We start from the raw sequence: 22530 nt of genomic DNA, 5'->3' as shown, positions 1-22530 counted from the left end.
CTATTCTATACATGCGACCCACTCAAACTGGAACACGGAACAAAGATGGAATCAGTAAACTAAGCAGGGAAGAACCCTGTGTAATTTGGACTTGAAGATAGACAGTAGATAGAACAAGGATACCATGATGTAAGTGCAGATGCGGCTCCCATTGTTGCTTTCTCTGGAACATATGCAAGTAATTGTGCAACTCTTGAGATGAAAGTCAATTTTTCTAGGTTGAGAATGACATCATCTTTCTTATTGGAAAAGGTACTCTTCAACAATCTGGTACACCTCCTTATTCTCAATCAAGCGTGGAACTAATATCCTAAAAGGAAGAGAAAAAACATAAAAGTATCAATAACAATGCAAAATTAACTAGCAGGAATGGGCTTATGGGGTAGATGAGTGGTCAAAGCGATTTAGAGTGGCCTGTTTTTTTACTTTTACAATATTTTCTTGCTTAAGATTATAGTTGAAAAAATACCATAGGAACAAACTTCAAAGAGTTCATACATCAAAAACAAGTCTTTGATTAACTTTAGGAGTTGCATAATAATTACAGATTGTTGAACTGTGCAAATCAATTGCTCTTCATGACACTATGCCGTATCCATTCCATGTGTTCCACTCTTCCATCTGTCCTTACCACATATGCACCTTAACTCCACTAAATGATTCAGCAGCTTTCACATGCCAACTTGAAGTACAACACTATTAGTTTGTGTAAGACTAGCTAGTGTTCATGTGCAATTTATTATGGAAGTACATATTAGCGTGTCACAGAAGATGTCAAATCTCAGTCTTACAAATAACATTTGATTGTAGTTGTAGAAGAAAATTGTCTTATTATCCCATATGATATTATGCTTAAAGTGGCTGAATAAATGTGGTGGGGCTTAATTATCTCCATCGTGATCATTGTTCTATTTTATCTGAAACCAGAAATGCCATGTGAAGAAGGGTATGATGAAGATTTTGGATGTCAGTGATAGCAGCTCCATCAAACAGCAAAGTTGCATTTTCTTAGTAGCAGTTCTATTCTAATCATGTTCACTGTAACTCGTATTGGATTATGAAAAAAATGTAGTTAGTCATATGATACAATGTTTGTGACCTATCTATCTTTGGTTCGAAGAAAAGACCTCATGATTTTCTTTTGTGGTTATCTCCTCTGATCTTCATGTCATTGTGTTTGCTCGTATTGGTTGCTTGTTACTTGTGGTATTTGCAGAACTGGTCTTCTTGATTTTACTGTAGAACTGGTCTATGTAGTCAATCAATCCAGCACTGGGCATCTTGATTTTTGAAGACAAAGACAAAAAAAATACTGCGTTTTCAGTGGTGAGTGCAAGAAATAAAAGCACGAGAAGGATGAGTTGTAAGATCAAAGTTTTGCAGCGCAAGAGTAGAAAGCTAGGATTTCAAAATAACTGCAGGGTTCAATCTCAACTCCAGACATTATGAAATAAACTAAAACTATACATTACAAAATTATTATGAATTCAACATTATTTACATGTCACTCATGAATCACAAGTTAACAAATATGTAAGTTAAGACCACAGCTAAGGAGATGACTACATTAACGGCTGCAAGTGAAAATCTGATCAATTTCACTATAATTAACTCGAGCTCAAAATTTCTTCAAAATTTGCTTCTAGGTCTTGTATCACTGCATCTTCAAATGCTAGATAGCTCTCATGTAATATTTGCTCAATCTTCTTTTTGCTCGGAACCATCTCTTCCAATTATTGAGAATATAGCTCAAGCGTTTTTTGATTTTCGGAATGTGAGTGGCATTTTAACTCGATCCAAATCAGGCTCATCATCTATGCGCAACAAAATTTCTAGAAAGGTAACGACCTTTCTCTAACTCTGAATTTGCATTTATGGCCTCATCAGGTGTAAAGATTACTGGAGGTGTAGATCTGTAGAGGGGCCAAGATGGTGAAGCAAGAGTACTGGGAGTCCCAGGCAATGCTGTCGTTGGGTATCTGTAAACAAACCAGATCCAACAAATTCCTTTGTACCCTTCCGTTGTAGTTTGAAATGAAGTACTCGTGTCAACAAATTCCTTTGTACCCTTCCGTTGTAGTTTGAAATGAAGTACTCAGTGTTCTTCTCTTTGCAGATACAAGTTGGTAGTAAACTATTGCAAATCTTGTGCAGTTTCATATTCAGGCATCTTGCTAGTGCCTTACCTGTATTGATTGTCATCACACATGCCATTTCAGCGAGTTCTGCATGTTCCTGCCACAACCTTAGGACATGAGATGGCCTGTTTATAGCACAGAAATTATATAGAAGTCCAAAACAAGTTCAAAATTAACTGCCAAGAGCTCTTAAGTAGCAAACTTAACAGTTCTAGAACAACCGTAAATTTTTACATATATCAGACCTGGATACTTCTAAGGATCACGTGACAATACTGCCCAATAATGCTGTTTGGAAACTGTGCTTGTATGCAAAAGCCGTAGGTAGTAGGGAAAATATGAATTTAGTTCTGGTTACATATAGTTCATAACAGTAAATAGAAAACATCCTCATTAACTAGTTGATATACTGGCAAAGTTTCCATGTCAATATTGCCATTACAGAACATAACTGGTGAATTAAAAAACATGAGGTGACAGAAGATGGATACTAAACTGAGCATACATATCCCTTTCTAATAACTGCAAGACAATGAAGATAGAAATTGAACACTCTCTATTGGGAGTGGCAACAACCAACATAACTTGATGGTAACTTATAATTGACCGTCCTATATTTTCCATGCATCACTTAAGAAGTTTCATGCTCTTACGTGCATCCAATTAATAATATATATCTTATCCATGACTTTTATCTTCTCATCTTTCCGTCACTTTATCAGCCTGAATTTATTCAAAACTGTTCAAAGTAGTCATTATTCTGAATGAAGGATCAGAAGTAATGAAGAGGTGTGGGTTGAGAAGAGTGTTCCATACAAATTAGCTGATACCTTGCTCACACTAAATTTTCTCAGAACATCGTTGTCCTGAACGGAAGGATCAGAAGTAACGAAGAAGTGTGGATACATAAAAAATGGTTGTGACACCAAGAGGAATATTAACTCGAATGGGCAGAATGTCTACAAATTAGATCATAACCTGCGGTCTGTAGCACTGAAGATGAAGAACTTCCATCAAATTTTAACTAAAACACAGTACACAATCTGTGGATTTCCCCAAACTGAAGAGCATCAACCGAACCTCGTGCAATCTATACATTTTTTGTACATTAGAATAGCAAAAACACCACTGATTTCTTCTTCAAAATTGATATATAATAATAAAACATACACTTATACAGCAAGTGGATGTACAAATAATATAAGGTATGTATTTATAAGTCATCATCTATTTGACAGCACTTATACCTGGCAGAGTATCACATACAAATTAGGTAGGGTCATTTATCGAATTGCCCACAGCGGACCACTTGTACTCAGTTTTACCCCTAGTGCCGAATCGACCTCAGTTTTGCCCCTAGTCTGTGCGCAACTACTATGAAGAGGCTGGAACGGTAAGTTTGGAGTCGAATCCGTTAGTCGAAGTGGGCCCGGAGGAGTCAGACTCCGTTTCGCGAAGTGGGTCTGCGTGGGACTGCCAGTTCGCTGAAACCGTCCGGAGCTTACAGGTGGGACCGGGCAATTAGTTGGCTAATCTGAATAGTCCACACCCGAGCTTCCCGCCACAACCGTCGTGCGCTGCCGCCCAATTTAGTTGCCCCGCCGTCGTGCGCTGCCGCTCTCGCCGCCGCCACCTCCGCACCACCCCCTGCTGCGCCACGAGCACCTGCAGCACCACCACCACCTGCGGCACCACCACCACCTGCTCCACCGCCACCTTCCACCGCCACCTGTGTCGCCACCTGTGTCGCAGCCAGCAGCACGCATTTGCGCCGCCAGCACCACCTGCACCGCCGCGGCCGTTCCGCGCGGCCACCTGCTTCACCGCCGGGGCCGTCCTGCGACGCCGCTGGTGGGGCGCTCGTTCCACCACTCTGCCCGCCACCTGCTCGACGAAATGGATAGGAATGAAATGGAGAGCGGCCGCGCCGTGGGGCCGGAGACACGCCGCGTCCACGATTGGGTTCCCATTGGGTAAGTACTGAGCTTTGAATTATCGATTAGACACGGATGCCATTGATTTGCAGCTGATTGCGTCTCTGTTTTCGTGGGTTAGGATGGAGTTGCGGTTTGCTTTCTTGGTGCACATTAGAAGAGAGCGCTACATCGTCGATGCAGACAGTAAGAAGAAATACCAAGGAGGTTTCAGTTATTCGGTCCCAATGGATTGTAACTGGAGTTTCAGACAATTTGGGGAGATAGTTTGCAGCCCATATCCTTGGGGTTTGCATGATGAAGTGGAATTTAGATACTATGATGGGGGAAAAGATTGGATCCAAATTAGTAATGATGAAGAGCTCGCTACCATGTTTGCTAAGCATAAGGAGGCAGAGAATTTTAATGTGAAGCTGCAAAATGATGTGGTTGTGCCGGCAGTTGTGGCGGGTTCATCTTTTGTGGCAGGACCATCACGTCGTACTGCCAACTCCAGCCAGAACAGTTCAAAACCAGCTCCACGTGGTGGCTCGACAAGTGTGGGCACTGGGAAAAGGGTTCATGTCGCTGTGGAGGAGGATGCCTGCATGTCTGCGGATGATGAAGAGAGGCTATATCCTGATGTTATTAGGAATTTAAGATAGACACCTTGTGTTGAAATCCAATATCAGTCTGACAGTGACGATGAAGAAGAGGAAGACCGGACACCTGTTGAATGGAACCCTGCGAACCCTCTTATGGCAGAAGGTTGCATTTTTTCTTCCATGGCTGAGTGTAGAAATGCACTTGTGACGTACTGCATGAAGGTAGAACGTGCCTTTGTAGTTGACAAGAGCGATAAAAGGCGCTACACCGTGCACTGTGTGTCTGAAGATTGTCAATGGAGGATGCACGCATCTAAAATGCTGGCAGCACCAATGTTCAGGTAAAAGTGAACCCTTTTCCCCACACATGCGAAGAATCAACCCTTAGGAAGCAAACAATCAGCAGAGCCAAGTCAAGATGGGTGGCGGATGAAGTAAAAAAGATGGGTGGCAGAAAACCATCAAGTGAGTGCAAAGCAATTGCAGAAAAACATGAAAGACAAGTTCAAGATAGATTTACCATACATGAGGGTGTTCACTGGTAAAAACAAAGCATTGGAATCTATCCATGGTAACTGGAATGAAAGTTTTCAGTTGTTGTATGCATTCAAAGCTGAAGTGGAGAGGGCAAGCCCAGGCAGTGTTGTTGAAATTGATCACCACGCCGTGGATTACACATTGAAGAAAGTGACAAGGACCAAGCAATGCTTTAGGAGGGTTTTTGTGTGCTTTGAAGCTTGCAAAATGGGTTTTTTGGTAGGCTGCAGGCCTTATTTGGCTATTGATGCTACTTTTCTCACAGGGAGGTTTAAAGGCCAGCTAGTAGCAGCTTGTGCAGTTGATGCACACAGTTTTGTTTTTCCAGTTGCCTACGGTGTGCTGGAGACAGAGTCCGAGGAGAGCTGGACATGGTTTTTGCAGAATCTGCGCCGGGCTATTGGACATCCCAATGGATTGGTAATCCACACAGATGCATGCAAAGGTTTAGAAGTGGCCGTGGATAATGTGTTCCCAGGAGTAGAGCACAGGGAATGTATGCGTCACCTTGCTGCAAATTTTGTGAAGAAATTCAAAGGAAAGTTTTATACCGGTCATTTATGGCCTGCATCTTTGACTTGCAGTGTGAGGAAGCACAACTACCACATGAGGCAGTTGTACACAAAAGAGAAAGTGAAGGAATACTTGGAAACACACCACTCGAAGCTATGGTCTAGAAGCCAATTCAGTGAATTGAGCAAAGTTGACTATGTGCACAATAATCTTGCAGAATCTTTCAACTCAACGATCCGGAAACTAAAGGATCTTTATTTGGCTGATTTGCTTGACAGGATAAGGATAGAATACGCCGAGAAATTTCATTTCCGTCTTGAAATAGCTAATGCAAAATTCATGGGACACATTATTATCCCGAATGTGATGAAGGCGTTGAAGCAGAAAACAGAGGGCTTGAATATGAACATGAGATTTGTCTCGGATACCAAATCAGAGGTATCATTCTTTGATAAAAGTAACAAAGAATGGAGATATCCAGTGGATTTAGAAGCGAAAACTTGCACTTGTAGGCAATGGCAGCTAACTGGTTTGCCATGCATTCATGCCTTGTTTTTCATCACTTCTCTCACAGGTCCAGTAGGGGATATACAGCAGTATGTCCATGATTACTACTCTGTAGCAATGTTCAGAGCCACATATGCACATGCCTTGCCTGCTTTGGAGGGAAAACAGCAGTGGGATAGAGTGGACCCTGGATTCAAACTTTGTGCTCCGGTTCTGAAGAGAGCTGCAGGTAGACCAAGGAAGAGTCGACACCGACGTCGCAGTGAAGGTGGAGGTGGAGCGAGGGTGCGTAAGTGCACAAGGTGTGGTGGGACTGGTCATTTCCGCAAATATTGTGATAACGCAGTCGATCCAGGGTTTGGAGAGAGTATGCCTGATGAAACTGATGGTCAGCAGCCGGATGCAGCATTTCAAAATGATGATCAACAGCCGGATGAAACATTTGAAAATGATGTTCAGCAGTCAAGTGATTCAGATGATGCTCCAGAACAAAATGATGATCAAGTACATGATCCAACTGATTATTCATATGATGATCAAGTCCATGATGCTCCATTCGATGATCCAGATGCTCCAGTTGATGATTCATATGATGCTCCAGATGCTCCAAAAGATGCTCCAGATGCTCCAGAAGATGCTCCAGATGCTCCAGCTGATGATCCGCTGGATGCTCCATTGGATGATTCTGCCATGATCTCACAAGTTTCATTGGATGCTCCATTGGATGATTATGCCATGGACACACAAGTTTCGTTGGATGCTCCATTGGATGATTCTGCCATGATCTCACCAGTTACAAGCTTAGATGGGTATGTAAATCCTGCCATGATCTCACCAGTTTTCATTTTTCATTTTATTTATTTATCATGATCCTTTATGTTTTGTACAGATCTGGTGTAGTTTCAAAGAAGAAGGCCAAGGTACCGACTACCAAGAGGAGAAGACCAGAAGCTGTGAGCAAGATGAGCACAAGGAGCAAAGCGCCACCAAAACAGCCAAGGATCACAAAGAAGCCCCGACGCTATTTGGACTAAGTTGGTGTTGTATTTCTATTGAATAATGTTGTATTTATGTTGACTGGTGATGTATCTAAGTTAGAACATAGTTGGATGATGTTTGAATAATGTTGGATGATGTTGAACCAAGTCGTTTCAAATTTTTAGGAAAATGTGCTTCAAATGAGGTCTCAAGCTAGGGTAGACCACCCCGTTTGAAATTTCATGAAAAATTCTACCTTGTCAAAATTATCCAAATAAATTTGAGGAGCAACTATATCGCAAATAACAACATGGTGCGTTGGATTCATGTCATTTTGATTTTTTTGAATTATTTATGCTCATTTGAAACCATCGATCTATTCTCATGAGAAATGTGCTTCAAATGAGGTGCGAAGCTAGGGTAAACACCCCCGTTTGTAATTTCATGAAAAATCCTACCTTGTCAAAATTATCCAAATAAATTTGAGGAGCAACTATATCGCAAATAACAACATGGTGCGTTGGATTCATGTCATTTTGATTTTTTTTGAATTATTTATGCTCATTTGAAACCATCGCTCTATTCTCATGAGAAATGTGCTTCAAATGAGGTGCGAAGCTAGGGTAAACACCCCCGTTTGTAATTTCATGAAAAATCCTACCTTGTCAAAATTATCCAAATAAATTTGAGGAGCAACTATATCGCATATAACAACATGGTGCGTTGAATTCATGTCATTTTAATTTTTTCAATTATTTATGCTCATTTGAAACCATCGCTCTATTCTCATGAGAAATGTGCTTCAAATGAGGTGTGAAGCTAGGGTAAACACCCCCATTTGTGCTTCAACAATTTTATGATCTCGTCTACATCAGCCAAATTAATTTCCTAGACAACTATTCTACATATATAGTGTAAATCTGAAGTTTCGTTATGTTTTCAATAATTCTTCTATTTTTTTAATATTTTATTTAAATAACATGGTTTAATAGAAAATTCATATGTAAAACAGATAAAAATCATCGCTCTAGTAAATCTGAAGTTTCATTATGTTTTGAATAAGGGTATTCTTCTATTTTTTTTATTTAAATAACAAGGTTTAATACTTAACAGCAAAGAAATCATATGTAGAACAGATAGAAACCATCGATCCCTGTGGCCAACGGACCAACCAATCAGAGCGCAGAACGAGCGTCTCGCGGATCGCTGTGGCTGCGAGCGCATCCGTCCGATGCACGATTCCTTCTAGAAGGCGTCGATCCAACAACCCAGGCCGAATCACTGTGTTTCCTTCTAGAAGCTTTTCGGCTGGTCAAACAGAGGGTTGACCAAGCTTGAAATGAGCATAAATATTTCAAAAAAATCGAAAAAATATATTTCCGACGCACATAGTAGTGTTATGTCATATAGTAACGAGAAAAAAATATAAACATGTCTTATAAAGAATGGAACGAAAAAGCCTTGTGTAACTTATGATATCTTGAACAGTCTAGTAGAGAGTTCAAGATAATGAGATGAGTTTCAAACCTTTTGAACTCAAATAAGGTCAAAATCTCACCAAAGCTTCATTTTGGTGTGACTATGAAAGATCCAAAGTTATTTTTTCATTTTGATGTTTTAAACTTGTTTTTTTTACGATTTTCGATTAAAACCATTATTATTCAAAAGAAAATAAGTAATTCGAATATTCATCCAATAAATTTTTGGGCTTCGGAATTGCATTATATAGGTCTAATACAAGTCTAGGAAAATATATAAATAGGATTTATAAACATTAGAACGAAAGCCATCACTAAAATGAGATTCCTCGAATACAAGACTAGAGATTTCAAAGAATAAGAGGTGGAAACATTGTGAATCTTCCGAAGAGGTGGGTTCTACCTTTTTGTTTTGTGTTCCTATGGGCTATCCTAGCACAACCAAGCAAATAGTTCCACATTGCTACCCCCTTTCGACGCAGTTACCGCGTGTTTCCGTATAAGTCCGGTATTTCTCCAGCGGGGCTAGGGTTTCACCGGGAGGGGGGCTACGGAGCGTCTGGATCCCAACACAACCTAGGGGGTGCCATACCATGTTATTATAGGTGTGTTGTGTGCTTTGGATGTCAAGGATTGCTCTCCGGGGTGTGACCCGGCTTCACCGGCATCCACTTCTCTCTCGTAGGCGATTACAGGGTGAAACTCCCGTATCGGACCAAACACCGTGAATCTTCCGAAGAGGTGGGTTATACCTTTTTGTTTTGTGTTCCTATGGGCTATCCTAGCACAACCAAGCAAATAGTTCCACATTGCTACCCCCTTTCGACGCAGTTACCGCGTGTTTCCGTATAAGTCCGGTATTTCTCCAGCGGGGCTAGGGTTTCACCGGGAGGGGGGCTACGGAGCGTCTGGATCCCAGCACAAGCTAGGGGGTGCCATACCATGTTAGTATAGGTGTGTTGTGTGCTTTGGATGTCAAGGATTGCTCTCCGGGGCGTGACCCGGCTTCACCGGCATCCACTTCTCTCTCGTAGGCGATTACAGGGTGAAACTCCCGTATCGGACCAAACACCGTGAATCTTCCGAAGAGGTGGGTTCTACCTTTTTTTTGTGTTCCTATGGGCTATCCTAGCACAACCAAGCAAATAGTTCAACATTGCTACCCCCTTTCGACGCATTTACCGCGTGTTTCCGTATAAGTCCGGTATTTCTCCAGCGGGGCTAGGGTTTCACCGGGAGGGGGGCTACGGAGCGTCTGGATCCCAACACAAGCTAGGGGTGCCATACCATGTTAGTATAGGTGTGTTGTGTGCTTTGGATGTCAAGGATTGCTCTCCGGGGTGTGACCCGGCTTCACCGGCATCCACTTCTCTCTCGTAGGCGATTACAGGGTGAAACTCCCGTATCGGACCAAACACCGTGAATCTTCCGAAGAGGTGGGTTCTACCTTTTTGTTTTGTGTTCCTATGGGCTATCCTAGCACAACCAAGCAAATAGTTCCACATTGCCACCCCCTTTCGACGCAGTTACCGCGTGTTTCCGTATAAGTCCGGTATTTCTCCAGCGGGGCTAGGGTTTCACCGAGAGGGGGGCTACGGAGCGTCTGGATCCCAACACAAGCTAGGGGGTGCCATACCATGTTAGTATAGGTGTGTTGTGTGCTTTGGATGTCAAAGATTGCTCTCCGGGGTGTGACCCGTCTTCACCGGCATCCACTTTTCTCTCGTAGGCGATTACAGGGTGAAACTCCCGTATCGGACCAAACACCGTGAATCTTCCGAAGAGGTGGGTTCTACCTTTTTGTTTTTTGTTCCTATGGGCTATCCTAGCACAACCAAGAAAATAGTTCCACATTGCTACCCCCTTTCGACGCAGTTACCGCGTGTTTCCGTATAAGTCCGGTATTTCTCCAGCGGGGCTAGGGTTTCACCGGGAGGGGGGCTACGGAGCGTCTGGATCCCAACACAAGCTAGGGGGTGCCATAAAATGTTAGTATAGGTGTTTTGTGTGCTTTTGATGTCAAAGATTGCTCTCCGGGGTGTGACCCGGCTTCACCGGCATCCACTTCTCTCTCGTAGGCGATTACAGGGTGAAACTCCCGTATCGGACCAAACACCGTGAATCTTCCGAAGAGGTGGGTTCTACCTTTTTGTTTTGTGTTCCTATGGGCTATCCTAGCAAAACCAAGCAAATAGTTCCACATTGCTACCCCCTTTCGACGCAGTTACCGCGTGTTTCCGTATAAGTCTGGTATTTCTCCAGCGGGGCTAGGGTTTCACCGGGAGGGGGGCTACGGAGCGTCTGGATCCCAACACAACATAGGGGGTGCCATACCATGTTATTATAGGTGTGTTGTGTGCTTTGGATGTCAAGGATTGCTCTCCGGGGTGTGACCCGGCTTCACCGGCATCCACTTCTCTCTCGTAGGCGATTACAGGGTGAAACTCCCGTATCGGACCAAACATCGTGAATCTTCCGAAGAGGTGGGTTCTACCTTTTTGTTTTGTGTTCCTATGGGCTATCCTAGCACAACCAAGCAAATAGTTCCACATTGCTACCCCCTTTCGACGCAGTTACCGCGTGTTTCCGTATAAGTCCGGTATTTCTCCAGCGGGGCTAGGGTTTCACCGGGAGGGGGGCTACGGAGCGTCTGGATCCCAGCACAAGCTAGGGGGTGCCATACCATGTTAGTATAGGTGTGTTGTGTGCTTTGGATGTCAAGGATTGCTCTCCGGGGTGTGACCCGGCTTCACCGGCATCCACTTCTCTCTCGTAGGCGATTACAGGGTGAAACTCCCGTATCGGACCAAACACCGTGAATCTTCCGAAGAGGTGGGTTCTACCTTTTTGTTTTGTGTTCCTATGGGCTATCCTAGCACAACCAAGCAAATAGTTCCACATTGCTACCCCCTTTCGACGCAGTTACCGCGTGTTTCCGTATAAGTCCGGTATTTCTCCAGCGGGGCTAGGGTTTCACCGGGAGGGGGGCTACGGAGCGTCTGGATCCCAACACAAGCTAGGGGGTGCCATACCATGTTAGTATAGGTGTGTTGTGTGCTTTGGATGTCAAGGATTGCTCTCCGGGGTGTGACCCGGCTTCACCGGCATCCACTTCTCTCTCGTAGGTGATTACAGGGTGAAACTCCCGTATCGGACCAAACACAGTGAATCTTCCGAAGAGGTGGGTTCTACCTTTTTGTTTTGTGTTCCTATGGGCTATCCTAGCACAACCAAGCAAATAGTTCCACATTGCTACCCCCTTTCGACGCAGTTACCGCGTGTTTCCGTATTAGTCTGGTATTTCTCCAGCGGGGCTAGGGTTTCACCGGGAGGGGGGCTACGGAGCGTCTGGATCCCAACACAACATAGGGGGTGCCATACCATGTTATTATAGGTGTGTTGTGTGCTTTGGATGTCAAGGATTGCTCTCCGGGGTGTGACCCGGCTTCACCGGCATCCACTTCTCTCTCGTAGGCGATTACAGGGTGAAACTCCCGTATCGGACCAAACACCGTGAATCTTCCGAAGAGGTGGGTTATACCTTTTTGTTTTGTGTTCCTATGGGCTATCCTAGCACAACCAAGCAAATAGTTCCACATTGCTACCCCCTTTCGACGCAGTTACCGCGTGTTTCCGTATAAGTCCGGTATTTCTCGCCGGGGCTAGGGTTTCACCGGGAGGGGGGCTACGGAGCGTCTGGATCCCAGCACAAGCTAGGGGGTGCCATACCATGTTAGTATAGGTGTGTTGTGTGCTTTGGATGTCAAGGATTGCTCTCCGGGGTGTGACCCGGCTTCACCGGCATCCACTTCTCTCTCGTAGGCGATTACAGGGTGAAACTCCCGTATCGGACCAAACACCGTGAATCTTCCGAAGAGGTGGGTTCTACCTTTTTGTTTTGTGTTCCTATGGGCTATCCTAGCACAACCAAGCAAATAGTTCCACATTGCTACCCCCTTTCGACGCAGTTACCGCGTGTTTCCGTATAAGTCCGGTATTTCTCCAGCGGGGCTAGGGTTTCACCGAGAGGGGGGCTACGGAGCGTCTGGATCCCAACACAAGCTAGGGGGTGCCATACCATGTTAGTATAGGTGTGTTGTGTGCTTTGGATGTCAAGGATTGCTCTCCGGGGTGTGACCCGGCTTCACCGGCATCCACTTCTCTCTCGTAGGTGATTACAGGGTGAAACTCCCGTATCGGACCAAACACCGTGAATCTTCCGAAGAGGTGGGTTCTACCTTTTTGTTTTGTGTTCCTATGGGCTATCCTAGCACAACCAAGAAAATAGTTCCACATTGCTACCCCCTTTCGACGCAGTTACCGCGTGTTTCCGTATTAGTCCGGTATTTCTCCAGCGGGGCTAGGGTTTCACCGGGAGGGGGGCTACGGAGCGTCTGGATCCCAACACAACCTAGGGGGTGCCATACCATGTTATTATAGGTGTGTTGTGTGCTTTGGATGTCAAGGATTGCTCTCCGGGGTGTGACCCGGCTTCACCGGCATCCACTTCTCTCTCGTAGGCGATTACAGGGTGAAACTCCCGTATCGGACCAAACACCGTGAATCTTCCGAAGAGGTGGGTTATACCTTTTTGTTTTGTGTTCCTATGGGCTATCCTAGCACAACCAAGCAAATAGTTCCACATTGCTACCCCCTTTCGACGCAGTTACCGCGTGTTTCCGTATAAGTCCGGTATTTCTCCAGCGGGGCTAGGGTTTCACCGGGAGGGGGGCTACGGAGCGTCTGGATCCCAGCACAAGCTAGGGGCTGCCATACCATGTTAGTATAGGTGTGTTGTGTGCTTTGGATGTCAAGGATTGCTCTCCGGGGTGTGACCCGGCTTCACCGGCATCCACTTCTCTCTCGTAGGCGATTACAGGGTGAAACTCCCGTATCGGACCAAACACCGTGAATCTTCCGAAGAGGTGGGTTCTACCTTTTTTGTTTTGTGTTCCTATTGGCTATCCTAGCACAACCAAGCAAATAGTTCCACATTGCTACCCCCTTTCGACGCAGTTACCGCGTGTTTCCGTATAAGTCCGGTATTTCTCCAGCGGGGCTAGGGTTTCACCGAGAGGGGGGCTACGGAGCGTCTGGATCCCAACACAAGCAAGGGGGTGCCATACCATGTTAGTATAGGTGTGTTGTGTGCTTTGGATGTCAAAGAATGCTCTCCGGGGTGTGACCTGGCTTCACCGGCATCCACTTTTCTCTCGTAGGCGATTACAGGGTGAAACTCCCGTATCGGACCAAACACCGTGAATCTTCCGAAGAGGTGGGTTCTACCTTTTTGTTTTTTGTTCCTATGGGCTATCCTAGCACAACCAAGAAAATAGTTCCACATTGCTACCCCCTTTCGACGCAGTTACCGCGTGTTTCCGTATAAGTCCGGTATTTCTCCAGCGGGGCTAGGGTTTCACCGGGAGGGGGGCTACGGAGCGTCTGGATCCCAACACAAGCTAGGGGGTGCCATAACATGTTAGTATAGGTGTTTTGTGTGCTTTTGATGTCAAAGATTGCTCTCCGGGGTGTGATCCGGCTTCACCGGCATCCACTTCTCTCTCGTAGGCGATTACAGGGTGAAACTCCCGTATCGGACCAAACACCGTGAATCTTCCGAAGAGGTGGGTTCTACCTTTTTGTTTTGTGTTACTATGTGCTATCCTAGCACAACCAAGCAAATAGTTCCACATTGCTACCCCCTTTCGACGCAGTTACCGCGTGTTTCCGTATAAGTCTGGTATTTCTCTAGCGGGGCTAGGGTTTCACCGGGAGGGGGCTACGGAGCGTCTGGATCCCAACACAACATAGGAGGTGCCATACCATGTTATTATAGGTGTGTTGTGTGCTTTGGATGTCAAGGATTGCTCTCCGGGGTGTGACCCGGCTTCACCGGCATCCACTTCTCTCTCGTAGGCGATTACAGGGTGAAACTCCCGTATCGGACCAAACACCGTGAATCTTCCGAAGAGGTGGGTTCTACCTTTTTGTTTTGTGTTCCTATGGGTTATCCTAGCACAACCAAGCAAATAGTTCCACATTGCTACCCCCTTTCGACGCAGTTACCGCGTGTTTCCGTATAAGTCCGGTATTTCTCCAGCGGGGCTAGGGTTTCACCGGGAGGGGGGCTACGGAGCGTATGGATCCCAGCACAAGCTAGGGGGTGCCATACCATGTTAGTATAGGTGTGTTGTGTGCTTTGGATGTCAAGGATTGCTCTCCGGGGTGTGACCCGGCTTCACCGGCATCCACTTCTCTCTCGTAGGCGATTACAGGGTGAAACTCCCGTATCAGACCAAACACCGTGAATCTTCCGAAGAGGTGGGTTCTACCTTTTTGTTTTGTGTTCCTATGGGCTATCCTAGCACAACCAAGCAAATAGTTCCACATTGCTACCCCCTTTCGACGCAGTTACCCCGTGTTTCCGTATAAGTCCGGTATTTCTCCAGCGGGGCTAGGGTTTCACCGGGAGGGGGGCTACGGAGCGTCTGGATCCCAACACAAGCTAGGGGTGCCATACCATGTTAGTATAGGTGTGTTGTGTGCTTTGGATGTCAAGGATTGCTCTCCGGGGTGTGACCCGGCTTCACCGGCATCCACTTCTCTCTCGTAGGCGATTACAGGGTGAAACTCCCGTATCGGACCAAACATCGTGAATCTTCCGAAGAGGTGGGTTCTACCTTTTTGTTTTGTGTTCCTATGGGCTATCCTAGCACAACCAAGCAAATAGTTCCACATTGCTACCCCCTTTCGACGCAGTTACCGCGTGTTTCCGTATAAGTCCGGTATTTCTCCAGCGGGGCTAGGGTTTCACCGAGAGGGGGGCTACGGAGCGTCTGGATCGCAACACAAGCTAGGGGGTGCCATACCATGTTAGTATAGGTGTATTGTGTGCTTTGGATGTCAAAGATTGCTCTCCGGGTTGTGACCCGGCTTCACCGGCATCCACTTCTCTCTCGTAGGCGATTACAGGGTGAAACTCCCGTATCGGACCAAACACCATGAATATTCCGAAGAGGTAGGTTCTACCTTTTTGTTTTGTGTTCCTATGGGCTATCCTAGCACAACCAAGAAAATATTTCCACATTGCTACCCCCTTTCGACGCAGTTACCGCGTGTTTCCGTATAAGTCCGGTATTTCTCCAGCGGGGCTAGGGTTTCACCGGGAGGGGGGCTACGGAGCGTCTGGATCCCAACACAAGCTAGGGGGTGCCATAACATGTTAGTATAGGTGTGTTGTGTGCTTTGGATGTCAAAGATTGCTCTCCGGGGTGTGACCCGGCTTCATCGGCATCCACTTCTCTCTCGTAGGCGATTACAGGGTGAAACTCCCGTATCGGACCAAACACCGTGAATCTTTCGAAGAGGTGGGTTCTACCTTTTTGTTTTGTGTTCCTATGGGATATCCTAGCACAACCAAGAAAATAGTTCCACATTGCTACCCCCTTTCGACGCAGTTACCGCGTGTTTCCGTATAAGTCCGGTATTTCTCCAACGGGGCTAGGGTTTCACCGGGAGGGGGGCTACGGAGCGTCTGGATCCCAACACAAGCTAGGGGGTGCCATACCATGTTAGTATAGGTGTGTTGTGTGCTTTGGATGTCAAAGATTGCTCTCCGGGGTGTGACCCGGCTTCACCGGCATCCACTTCTCTCTCGTAGGCGATTACAGGGTGAAACTCCCGTATCGGACCAAACACCGTGAATCTTCCGAAGAGGTGGGTTCTACCTTTTTGTTTTGTGTTCCTATGGGCTATCCTAGCACAACCAAGAAAATAGTTCCACATTGCTACCCCCTTTCGACGCAGTTACCGCGTGTTTCTGTATAAGTCCGGTATTTCTCCAGCGGGGCTAGGGTTTCACCGGGAGGGGGGCTACGGAGCGTCTGGATCCCAACACAAGCTAGGGGGTGCCATACCATGTTAGTATAGGTGTGTTGTGTGCTTTGGATATCAAAGATTGCTCTCCGGGGTGTGACCCGGCTTCACCGGCATCCACTTCTCTCTCGTAGGCGATTACGGGGTGAAACTCCCGTATCAGACCAAACACCGTGAATCTTCCGAAGAGGTGGGTTCTACCTTTTTGTTTTGTGTTCCTATGGGCTATCCTAGCACAAACAAGAAAATAGTTCCACATTGCTACCCCCTTTCGACGCAGTTACCACGTGTTTCCGTATAAGTCCGGTATTTCTCCAGCGGGGCTAGGGTTTCACCGGGAGGGGGGCTACGGAGCGTCTGGATCCCAACACAAGCTAGGGGGTCACCGCACTGTACCAACTATCTCTAAAAATGTCTAGAAATGACATGGCTGAGTAGTGCAGACAGCACCCGTCTAGACTATTGTACATGCACTAAAAACAGAGGGAACCCGATCCTCTTACTTTGCCCACCTTATGTTCTCTGACTTTCTCCCATGACACGTGGGTCCGGTGTGTGATGGGCTCCATTTGTCAGTGACCTAAAGTCAAAGGATCGCGTTCACCAGCCCGGTGCATGCACGCCTCGTTTTCTCAGAGTAAACAACGTGGCAGAAGAAGAAAAGATCGAGTGAACGTCGCGTCGCATTTGCAGCAGCCCTGCACGCCTCGTTTCAGAAACACGAGTCGCGTCGCATTTGCAGCAGCCCTGCACGCCTCGTTTCAGAAACACAAGTCGCGTCGCATTTGCAGCGACGCAGCCCTCCACGCCTAGTTTTCATAAGATACGCATCAATGCATATGCAGCGAGGCAGGATTTTGCTTGAGACTTTGGACTTTCTTAAATACAGGCATGCAACGTCGAATCACTTTGACTGCCTAAGCGCTCTGTCCTACACCCCTGCCTACACCTACGCCTGTTCTACACCGCTTTGACCATGCATCGACTGTACTTTCTACACTGCATCCTACGTTTCACACAGTTTGCTTCATCTACCCCAATAAATTCACGTCTCATCGTGTCTTTAAATAGCCCGTTTCACTCGTCCTCCATCTTCTCATCACTCTCCAGCCTCTTTGCTTTCTCTCCCTTCAAGCCCCGAACACCATGTCTTCCTACTCTCTCCCTTCAAGCCCCGAGTCTGTCTCCGACGAGGACAACCACCCCAAGGCTCGGCCTTGGTACGAGCCCGACTGGACGCTAGAGGAGATGGGCCTCGTGCCCGTCGAATCTCCCGAACGGGAGCGATCGCCGTCGACCGACCCCAAGACGAAGAACCGCCTCCTCAGGAAAGAGGAGCGGCTGGAGAAGAAGGAGCTCGAGAAGGAGAAGAAGAAGGAGGAGGAGAGGGAGGAGAAGGCTCTCCGGGCCCGCATCAAGAGGGCCCGTGAGAACGACGTGGAGAGGATGCGGGAGAAGAACCGCCGCGCCCTGATCGATGATGAGATCAAGATCAGGGCGGCGGAGTGGAAGAAGTAGGCCAACCGCCGGCGGTTGGCCGGACGGCCGGAACGGCGCCCTCATGCATGCCGCGGGCGGTTAGGGTTTAGGGCTAGGCCCCCTTTTTTTTAGTAGATGTAATGTCCTACGGGCCCCACTAAATATATGTAAAGTGGGGCCAATGATTATCCATATATATAATATCCACTGTTTAATTATGTTTGCCAATTAAGTTATTTTTAATTCTATTTGCCCAAATGAAGTCAATGTTTTATATTTGTCCCCCCGTTTAAATTATATTTGTCCGAATGTTTAAATTATATTTGTCCAAATGTTTAAATTATATTTGTCCAAAATTATAAATTTATTTTTGTCCAAATGTTTAAATTATATTTGTCCAATGTTTAAATTATTTTTGTCCACTGTTTGTCCGTGCTAGTATACGTTGGGCCTCATTTAACATTGGGCCTGTCTTGGTTTTAGATGGGCCTACCATTTTATCCTGAACAGAACCTGAACTGGACTGAACACTGAACCTGTACATACGAACACTGAAAACTGAACTGAACACTGAAAACTGAACTGAACTGAAAACGAACTGAAACAAACCAAATCAGGGCTGGATTCCTGACGCATTTATTCCAAGTCTTAGCCATACTCAAATTGACCATGTCAAGCTAACTACAACACTAACTACATTATTTTTGACTAATGATCTTCAAATACACAATTCCAAGAACAATTGCACATAAATAAAAAAATGCAGCCATCATATTGCTCTGCTTCTTTAGACCGACAAGAGTCTCCATCTGTTTTGCCATCTTCTTGAACTCGTCCTTCTGCACCCCATTGTGCACCGTAGCAGATCCCAATTGCTCCACCACCGGTAGCAAATTGGGCACCTTTTTTTTGTCCTCCTTTTGAATCCTCTTTATGTAGTCCTCAAGCCACTCGAAATGGTCACATGGAAGAAGATCCTGCAAATACGAAAACCCAAATCGGATGAAAACCCAAATCGGCTGAAAATTGAGGGAAAAAAACGAAATTGACAGGGGGAACACAGATCTCACCTCCCCAAGCTGTTCTTTGCTCTCGCATTTCACATATTCACGCCCGCGGTTGCCGTTCTTGTCGCTCGCGGTGACCTGCCGATGCAGGGACGCCGTCCGTGGGCAGGTAGGGCATCTCCCCAGCGGAACTGGCCCGAAGCGCGGCCATCTAGAGGGCGATTCGGAAGCAGAGGTCGACGACATGCCGTCGGAGAAGAAGGGGACGCGCTGCCTGAGAAGCTCGGCTGATTTCCTGCTCACCGCCGCGAGCTCCGCCGCTTTTCAACCGCCGGCCGCAAGCAACGGTCAACAGCTGGGGCCCACAAACCGCGCCAACGGTCAACAGCTGGGCCCACAAGCTGCGCCAACGCTCAACTGCTGGGGCCCACAGGCCGTGCCAACGGTTCTATGTTGGGTCCCACAGGTCAGGATTCTAACGGGGGGCTGAAAGTAACGGTGGAAGCAGCCAAAGCAGTCCTTGCGCACTGACTAGGGGCAAAACTGAGGTCGATTCGGCGCTAGGGGTAAAACTGAGGTCGTGGTGCCAACTGAGGGCACCCTGTTAATTATCCCAATTAGGTATGCCTCCTTTTTTGAGAAGACACTACATTAAGGTAAGTGTTATGCAATTCATCATTAAATCGTTCATTATCACCTATATAATTATTGCATAAGCGATGTCTAATAAGAAATGCAAAAGGAAAGTAGAGAAAATTTAAATGGGTGAACATACTAACAATACCCATCTGAAACTGGAAGAAACATGACTGTTTCTCCCAAATACAATTGAATGGGAAAATAAGTAAATAACCGCTGAGAAATCTCACCTCAGCAACTGAAGATCTGTACAACAAACATAATGCAATAGGAATAAAAAAAATAGGCATCTTCCTGTGCTACCTACTCATCCACGTCCCCATCCTTTGCCTTTTGAAATTCATCAACAAGAAATTGGATCGACAGTGAGGCCAAAGGCACGCGGCCGGGACAAATAGTGTTGGAAAAGGGGGTGGCGGAGAAGGGTATGTGGATATCTCTCCGTACATGCCGGTGGTAGGGGCCGCGGCGGCTGTGGCGCTGGAGTTGCCCAAGGCGAGAATCGCCGGCGGGACCTCATTCAGTGACCTCGAGGAAGAAGGAGGGTTAGTGCCAGTCCCCTTCCTTGCTACCGAACAACTCATGTGATGGGCCAGGGTCCATATATTGGACCGGGTCGTATACTAGGCCGGGCCTGGCTACAGCCTTTGTCCAGTTGGTGCGAAATTTGCCACAGTGGTATGTATAATACCTCTCACGTTTTTGACAGAAGTATGAAATCTTTTGAGCCTTTGGATGGACGGAAATTGAGGGCTATTATTAATTTGGGGTACCACAAAAGAACTCCTATTCTTAGGAGTGGTAAAAGGTACTGTAAAACAAGCTATTTTTTTCTAGAATACGGCAGCCCTTTACAATTGTCCAGGTATCTCTTGCTTTTTCTCTTTCATGGCATAATATAACATCTTAACAATTCCTATATCACACGGTTCCATTGAGATAGTTGTTTGTTTGGTAAAGGGTTGGAGTTGAATCTTCATGGTATATATTATTTCAGTCGGACACAACTTAAAATAATCAAGACAAGGCAGAGGAAGAAACCTACAATTGTTGATGTGAAGATTAGGACGAAAAGACATCTATGTGGTGATGCTTTCACGGATGTCACTCAGGAACTGCTGGCTAGCTTGCTGGGGATTTGCATCTACTCACCACTGCTTTTCTGGATCAGCAACTGCTGATGTCCAGCAGTCTGCAGATTACCCCTTCCTCTATCTCAAGGCGGCAGACTTCCCTTCTCCAGTCGAAGCTGGCCACGCACGCTGAGATGCATCAGATGGATGGCACTCAGCTTGGTGGTTAAAGATCAGCCTTTACGGATGTCCTGTAGAGTACTCCTTCCTCCACCCCATGGCAGCAGACTGCCCTTCTCCACTCCACGTTAGCGTTGGACGCTGTAAGAAGCGCTTAGTTTGGTGGTCAAAGAATCACAAGCGGGAAAAGTTGGCACATTCCTAGGTAAAGGGGATGATGATACTATCAGCAAGTAGGGTAACTTCTCATCTCCTTTCCAATTATCCCAGATACTTTTCGTCAGTATCACTCATAATAATTTAGCAATTACACTTTGTTGTGGAATCAATCTTACTAGGAATTGAGAAATGATTATCTTTCACTTTTGGTTGCAGAAGGAAACTTAGTAATGTGAGACAATGGAAGAAACTTTAGTTTCTTTCTGACAAAAGAAGAGAACTTACGGCTTTGTACATCTACGATACAACAGTGTTATTTAAATTTCAAGGTTTGTAAGTGTTATTTAAAATTCAAGGTTTGTTTGTTCAGTTTGGTCAGATGTGCTCACTGTGTAGCATCAATTCATGTTTCTGCAAGGCATGAACAGAAAAATAATTTTCTATTTCTATCCAAGTAAGTGACATGAGGAGGCATATGCTAGGAACATAACTCTATCATTTACTTAAAAATATTATGAACAGTACAAGGGAATCATGCCCAAGATGTTAGAGTATTAGGCAATTTTCGAGTAAGATTATTACCGAAAACAACATTACAGATGCACTAGCATACTTAACCACACATATAAGACTAAGCACATGCATCAGATCTGAAAATGAAACAAGTAGCAGTGCAAGGTATGAAAGGAAAAGCACGTACATCGCGACCGGGAAGGTCGCACCAGCAGTAGCACCACCACCATGGGAATCGTTGATATCGTCCATGGTGTAGTTGGATTCGTTGAGGAAGCAGTCGAACCGGCGAAGAAAAACGCGAACAGCTGCGAGCAATCGCTCCGAGATGCTCCCCAAAAACCTTATCGCCCGCCTCCCGGTGCAGGATCTCGACAGACGGGGTTTCAGAGGCCTCCTCTCCCGGACGGCTGTGCACGCAGTTCACCGGGATGGGGAAGACTAGAGAGTAGCACAGCAAAAAGAACTTCGTGAGAGAGGCTGACTAGAGAGTTCTGTGCGTGAGTCCAGATCTGTTCTGTCTCCTGGTATAGCCCGGGATGAGAGCCGAGCCGACCGCGTTGCGACGCGTAGGAAGCCAGGGACACGCGACGAGCATGCACATGCAGGTCGACACGTACCCAACTCAGATGGTGCACCAAGAAAAAATTTAGGCTTCCTTGAGTGTGTCTCGAACTCGAACTCGAGTCACGAAACACGACGTGTGTGCGTAATGAGGCAAGGCGGGTGGGCGGAGGAGGAGGAGGAGTGCGCAAGGGCTCCTTCTATTCTCACTCACTTGGAAGAACTAGAAGAGCAGCCCTTATATACCACTCCAAATCCCTCCCAACTACAGGTCAAAAAAAACTCCCTCCCAACTAGCAATGTGGAACTAAAATTTGTCCCTCAAGGTTGTCCCCAAGCTGCCAACGTGATGGGCCTTGAGATTTCAGAAAT

The 22530-nt window shown here is 46.2% G+C and overlaps 1 long non-coding RNA gene across 1 annotated transcript; it reads right to left on the bottom strand.

Moving 5' to 3' along the window:
• Nucleotides 1–18582: 18582 nt before the first annotated feature.
• LOC127313547 (uncharacterized) lies at nucleotides 18583–19639 on the bottom strand. Its single transcript, XR_011749386.1, has 2 exons — nucleotides 19094–19639; nucleotides 18583–19000 (listed from the first exon to the last, which is right to left on the bottom strand). It is a non-coding gene; the product is annotated as an uncharacterized lncRNA (long non-coding RNA).
• Between the last annotated feature and the right edge of the window lie 2891 nt (nucleotides 19640–22530).

This window comes from Lolium perenne, chromosome 7 (assembly GCF_019359855.2).
Source record: "Lolium perenne isolate Kyuss_39 chromosome 7, Kyuss_2.0, whole genome shotgun sequence".
NCBI classification, from domain to species: Eukaryota; Viridiplantae; Streptophyta; class Magnoliopsida; order Poales; family Poaceae; genus Lolium; species Lolium perenne.
This window is presented reverse-complemented; position numbering and strand designations above follow the sequence as displayed.